This window comes from Crotalus tigris, unplaced genomic scaffold, assembly GCF_016545835.1.
Source record: "Crotalus tigris isolate CLP2741 ecotype Arizona unplaced genomic scaffold, ASM1654583v1 scf7180000018785.583249, whole genome shotgun sequence".
Lineage (NCBI taxonomy): Eukaryota > Metazoa > Chordata > Lepidosauria > Squamata > Viperidae > Crotalus > Crotalus tigris.
Window position 1 is genome coordinate 522,082 of NW_024097200.1, and position 6,000 is coordinate 528,081.

Below are 6,000 nucleotides of genomic sequence, written 5' to 3' on the forward strand. Positions count from 1 at the left end.
TTAGAGTGATACCACTCTGATGGCAGAAAGTGAAGAGGAACTAAAGAGCCTCTTGATGCGGGTGAAGAAGGATTGTGCAAAAGTTGGCTTGAAACTCAACATTAAGAAAACCAAAATCATGGCATCCAGCCCTCTCAGTTCCTGGCAACTAGATGGGGAAGAAATGGAGGTAGTGACAGATTTTATTTTCCTGGGCTCCAAGATCACCTCAGATGGGGACTGCAGCCAAGAAATTAAAAGACGCTTGCTCCTGGGAGGAAAGCTATGGCAAATCAAGACAGCGTACTAAAAAGCAGAGACATCACCCTGCCAACAAAAGTGTGTATAGTCCAGGCCATGGTTTTCCCAGTTGCAATGAATGGCTGTGAAAGTTGGACCATAAGAAAGGCTGAGCGCCAAAGAATTGAGACCTTTGAACTATGGTGCTGGAGAAGACTCCTGCGAGTCCCTTGGACTGCAAGGCGTTCAAACCGGTCAGTCCTAGAAGAGATCAACCCCGACTGCTCTTTAGAAGGCCAGATCCTGAAGTTGAAACTCAAGGACTTTGGCCACCTAATGAGAAGGAAGGACTCACTGGAGAAGGGCCTAATGCTGGGAAAGATGGAGGGCAAGAGAAGAAGGGGACGACAGAGAATGAGGTGGCTGGAGGGAGTCCCTGAAGCAGTAGGCGTGAGCTTAAATGGACTCCAGAAGATGGTAGAGGACAGGAAGGCCTGGAGGAACGTTGTCCATGGGGACGCGATGGGTCGGACACGACTTCGCAATTAACAACAACATATTTAATTTTACACATCACCACAGCAGCGAGAATAATTTTTGCACAATACTGGACGAATGAAGGATTGCCATCAGAGGAAGAAATAATCACGAAAATATTGGAATGTGCAGAGATGGAGAGATTAACTATGAGGTTGAAAGATAAAGAAGATACAGACTATTATCAAACTTGGGACTTATTTTATTCTTGGTTAGAGAAAAGAATGAAGGATTAGGAATTGAATATGTATTAGCTTAGCAAACTCCAGACAACTTGTTGATTGGAAAAATTAACATACGTTGATGAGGAAAAAAATTAATAAAAATAAGAATGGGAAAAAAAAGTTGACAAACAGTCCCCTACTTTATGCAGCATAGACAGGGGAGGGGGGAGCTACTGCAGAAATACATGACAGGCCGCCCTCCGCTTAACAACCATTCATTTAGGGACCGTTTCCAAGTTACGACGGTGCTGGAAAGAAGCGATGTATGACCGTTTTTCACACTTAACGACCGTTGCAGCAGTTGCGCGATTTGCCTTCAAACGCTTGCTAATGGGCTCCTATGGATGGCGGTCACCTGATCCCCGTTTGCGACCTTCTGACACGCAAGGTCCACGGGGAAACCAGATCCACTTAGCGACCGGATTGCTACTTTAACCCCGGCAGTGATTCACTTAACGAATGCAAGAAAAGTCGGAAAATGGGACAAAACTCAACCTATTTCTCACTTGGCTATATGAATTCTAGGCTCAGTTTGGGATCGTAAGCCGTGGACCGCTTATAGACTATAATAATAATAATAATAATAAAGTTGGAAGGGACCTTGGAGGTCATCTAGTCCAACCCCCTGCTCAGCCAGGAAACCCTATACCATTTCAGACAAATGGTTGTCTCTTCTTAAAAACTTCACTGTTGGAACATTCACCGCTTCTGCAGGCAGGTAGTTCCACTGGTTAGTTTTTCTAACTGTCAGGAAGTTTCTCCTTAGTTCCAGGTTGCTTCTCTCCTTGATTAGTTTCCATCCGTTGCTTCTTGTCCTGACTTCAGGCGCTTTGGAGAATAGCTTGACTGCCTCTTCTTTATGGCAGCCCCTGAGATACTGGAAGACTGCTATCATGTCCCCCCTCGTCCTTCTCTTCATTAAACTAGACATGCCCAATTCCAGCAGCCGTTCCTTATATGTTTTAGCCTCCAGTCCCCTAATCATCTTTGTTGCTCTTCTCTGTACTCTTTCTGGAGTCTCAACATCTTTTTTACATCTGAACTCAAACGCCTTCAAACCCCAGCCCTGCCAAACCAGACCTCATGGGAATTGCAAGTTCTAAAGAATTACCCTGGTCTAACACACACTGTTTAAAGAAAAGAGATTTGCCAAAGCAAAATATTTTCTTTCTCCTTTTGTAATCATAACCCCTTTCTTTGTAAATAGCCAGCAGTAAGTAGCCTTTAGGGAGGGGGGGGAAATGCATCGTTCCAGAGAAACAGAAGGAAAACAAACTCCAGAAATTTTAGTTTATCAATTTTATAAATAAAAAATGGTTAAATCCTTAGTCAGGCCATGCCTGGTATGCTGCTTCCAATATTTTGGTCAGCACATGACAAAAAAAAAAAAAAGATGTTGAGACTTTGGAAAAAGGGCAGAGAAGAGCAAGTAAGACGACTGTAAGGCCTGGAGACTAAAACATAGAACGGCTGCAGGAATTGGATTTAGCTAGTCTAGAGAAAAGAAGAAGTAGGGGAGACATGAAAGCAGCATTCCAATATTTGAGGGGCTGCCACAAAGAAGAGGAGGGGGTCAATTTATTCTCCAAAGCACCAGAGGGAAGGACGAGAAACAACAGAGGGGAACTGATCAGGGAGAGAAGCAACCTGGAATTAAGGAGAAACTTCATGACAGTTAGAACAATTAACCAGTGGAACAACCTGCCTCCAGAAGCGGTGAATGCACCAACACTGGAAGTTTTTAAACATAGACTGGACAGTCACCAGTCAGAAATGGTCTAGGGCAGGGGTAAGCAATCTTGGCTCTTTTATGACTCATGGACTTCAACTCCCAGAATTCCTGAGCCAGCATAGCTGGGAGTTGAAGTGCACGAGTCATAAAAGAGCCAAAGTTGCCTACCCCGATATAGGGTCTCCTGCTTTAGCAGGGGGCGGGACTAGATGACCTCCAAGGTCCTTTCCAACTTTAGTTTATTTTATTATTATGGATCATCGCACAGTCAGCCAGATGTTCAGACTGGATTTGGCATTTTGTCTACCTATCGAGTCCTTACCCAGGACCTGGGATAGGCAGATGTGGATGTTTGATGGTATTACAGGTATCGTCGCAGGATGGAAGCAGTTCCTAATAAGGCCGCCTTTTGCAATTGAATAATAGCAAATTTGTCAATGCCAATGGTGTTCAAGTGGTGCTCCAGTTGTTTTGGGATTGCGCCCAAGGAGCCTATGACTATTGGTACTACCCTGGCTTGCTTTTGCCACAGTCTTTCTATTTCTATTTGTAGGTCTTTGTATTTTGTTATCTTCTCCAGTTCTTTCTCTTCTATTCTGCTATCTCCAGGCACTGCCACGTCCACTATCCAGACTTTTTTGTCTTTCTTATCGACAATGTTAAGTCTGGGGTGTTATGTTGCAGGTGCTTGTCTGTTTGAATTCTGAAGTCCCAGAGCAGTTTAATTTTATCATTTTCTATGACTTTCTCTATTTTATGATCCCACCAGTTTTTGCTTACAGGCAAATGATATTTTTTGCAGATCTTCCAATGCACCATTGTTGCATTGTTGCATTATTATTATTACTATTATTATTATTATTATTATTATTATTATTATTATTATTATTATTATTATTATTATTATTATTATTATTATAGTAAAGTTGGAAGGGACCTTGGAGGTCATCTAGTCCAACCCCCTGCTCAGGCAGGAAACCCTACACCATTTCGGACAAATGGCTGTCCAGTCTCTTCTTAAAAACTTCCAGTGTTGGAGCATTTACTGCTTCTGGAGGCAAGCTGTTCCACTGATTAATTGTTCTCACTGTCAGGAAGTTTCTCTTTAGTTATTATTATTATTATTATTATTATTATGAAATGGTAGGGGGCTGGATTAGAAGACCTCCAAGATCCCCCCCAACTCTGTAATTCTGTAAGAGTCTCCTGCTAGAGCAGGGGGCTGGACTAGAAGACCTCCATGGTCCCCACCAGCTCTGTTCGGATTGATAGCGACCGGGTTCTCATCATTTCGGGAGGCGAATTCTGAGCCCCAGCCCATCTATCCTCGGGCCCCCGACACTCTTTAACAACAACAACAACAACACCCCAAAAAAGAAAAAAAAAATAAAGCCTCACTAACTAACCTAACGCTGCCTACTTTACGCCTGCGGTTTCGCGTGCACGTGTGTTTTTAATCTTGCTAAACTATGCGGACCAACGTCATCCCCGCTCTCCTTGCAAGTCTCCTCTGGCCGCCCATATCGGGAATCTGGGCTTCCAGCTCATTAGTTAATTAATTTCAATCTGGGAGGAATTTGCGGCACGGATTTCTTTTCTTTTTTCTTTTTTCTTTTCCAGCCACGTCTGGACAGCAGGGAAAATCCGGAGATCAAAGTTGGCTTGTCTGGCAGCGCAGCAGCAGCGATCTGCCGCCCTTTCTCTGGAGGACACAAACCTCAGGGTTCCCCCCCCCCGATCCAAAGGGGCTGTGCTGGTCTGCCTCCCCTCCCCCCACACACACACCCACAAACACACCCCAGCAGTGCCACGATTTGCGAGGAAAGGGAAGAACAAGCAGAGGGGGGGGCGAAACCCACGTGAGATCTGCAAAAACTTTTATTTTGGGCGGCGGAGGCAGCTGGGGAGGAGGGGGGTCGCAGCCCCCTTCGCCACGTTTCCGAGCCCCGTTTGGTCTTCGGTCAAGGGAATCCCCGTGGGGAAGTTGCACACCCCCCCCCAAATCCGTCCCAGAAGGGACCCGCCCGCCCTCCACACACCCAGGTTGGAGCGACTCGCAGGTTGCATTCAGACAACGCCCCCCACCCACCCCCCCCAGGCACGGCTTGCTGCTTCCCCAACACCGCGATCCGTCCGAAGGCAAGGCGGACCCCGGAGCGTTCGGCACCGTCTTTGCAATCCGCGTCTCGTGTGAACGCAGCCACAACCACCTCCTGGCAATGCCTTTTGGGGAGGGGGGTTGTCTGTGCAGAATCACGCGTGGTGTGTGTGTGTGTGTGTGTGTGTGTGTGTGTGTGTGTGTGTGTGTGTGTGTGTGTGTGTGTGTGTGTGTGTGTGTGTGTGTGTGTCGGGCAAACGGCGGGCCCAGCGCACCGGCTCCAGATGTGCCCGGTGCGTAATGGAGCCGTTGTGATCGGCGGGACCCCCCCCCTCCCTCCGAACCGGCCTCGACCACCGCCCGCTGGCTTCCCCCCCCCTCCCAGGAGCCAGATCGCCCCCCCCTCCTACTCACCTTCTCCCACCGGCGGCTGCGACGGCTCCTCCGGAGGCGCGCCCTCCGCCCGGGCCGATCCCGAGCGCTCAGGATCGCTTCCCGCCAGGCGCGCCGGGCAGACTCACGCCCAGGCGGGGGGCGTCATGGCGCCGCCTTCAGATGCCCCCCCCCCGGGGGACTCGATCCCGGCGCCCAGCCGCCGCTGCAGCCGCCGCCGCTGCGCGGGATCCAAAGCGGCTGGGCGCCCGCGCATCTTTCACCCCGGGGCTCCGCGCGCCCCGCGACCCGGGCGCGAGCTTGGCTTTCTCCCTCCCCCTTCGGGCGGCGCAGGCGAAAGGAGGCGGGGTGGGGGGGTGGGATTCCGCGCCGCTCGGCTGCCCGCGATCCTGGCCGGGGCCGCGCAAGAGCGGGACTGGGCGCGCGGTGGAAGCGGCGACGGGAGCTCTGCGCGTTTCGGGCTCCGCGCCCTCCAGCCAGGGTCCGCTGCCAGCCCAGATGCGCCGGGGGGGGCGGGGGGGCAGGCCCCTCCTCCGTCCCACCGCTGGGGCTGCGGGTGTCGGGTTTCGCCCAGCGGAGGCTCCGGGAAGCGCCCTGCGAGCAGGGCTGGGGGGGGGGCTGTCCCGGGACGCCCCTTCCCCCGCCTCGACTCCAGCTCGGCCCTTTGCAGTCCCAGCGAATGGAACAGGGCCGGGGGGGGGGGTCTGGAGAACGGACTGGCGGGGAAGGTTAGGAAGAGTCTGGGGGAGTCGCAGCCTGGACCTCCGCTCTCCCACCCCCCCCACCCCCCCCCAAGA

General features: G+C 50.7%; 1 protein-coding gene across 1 annotated transcript in view; it reads right to left on the reverse strand.

The window, feature by feature from the left end:
- NRTN (neurturin) overlaps positions 1–5,588 on the reverse strand; it is a 66,601-nt gene extending 61,013 nt beyond the window's left edge. The window contains exon 1 of the mRNA XM_039356093.1: positions 5,225–5,588. The gene's annotated coding sequence lies outside the window, so the exon portion shown is untranslated. The remainder of the gene's footprint in view (positions 1–5,224) is intronic.
- Positions 5,589–6,000: the final 412 nt, after the last annotated feature.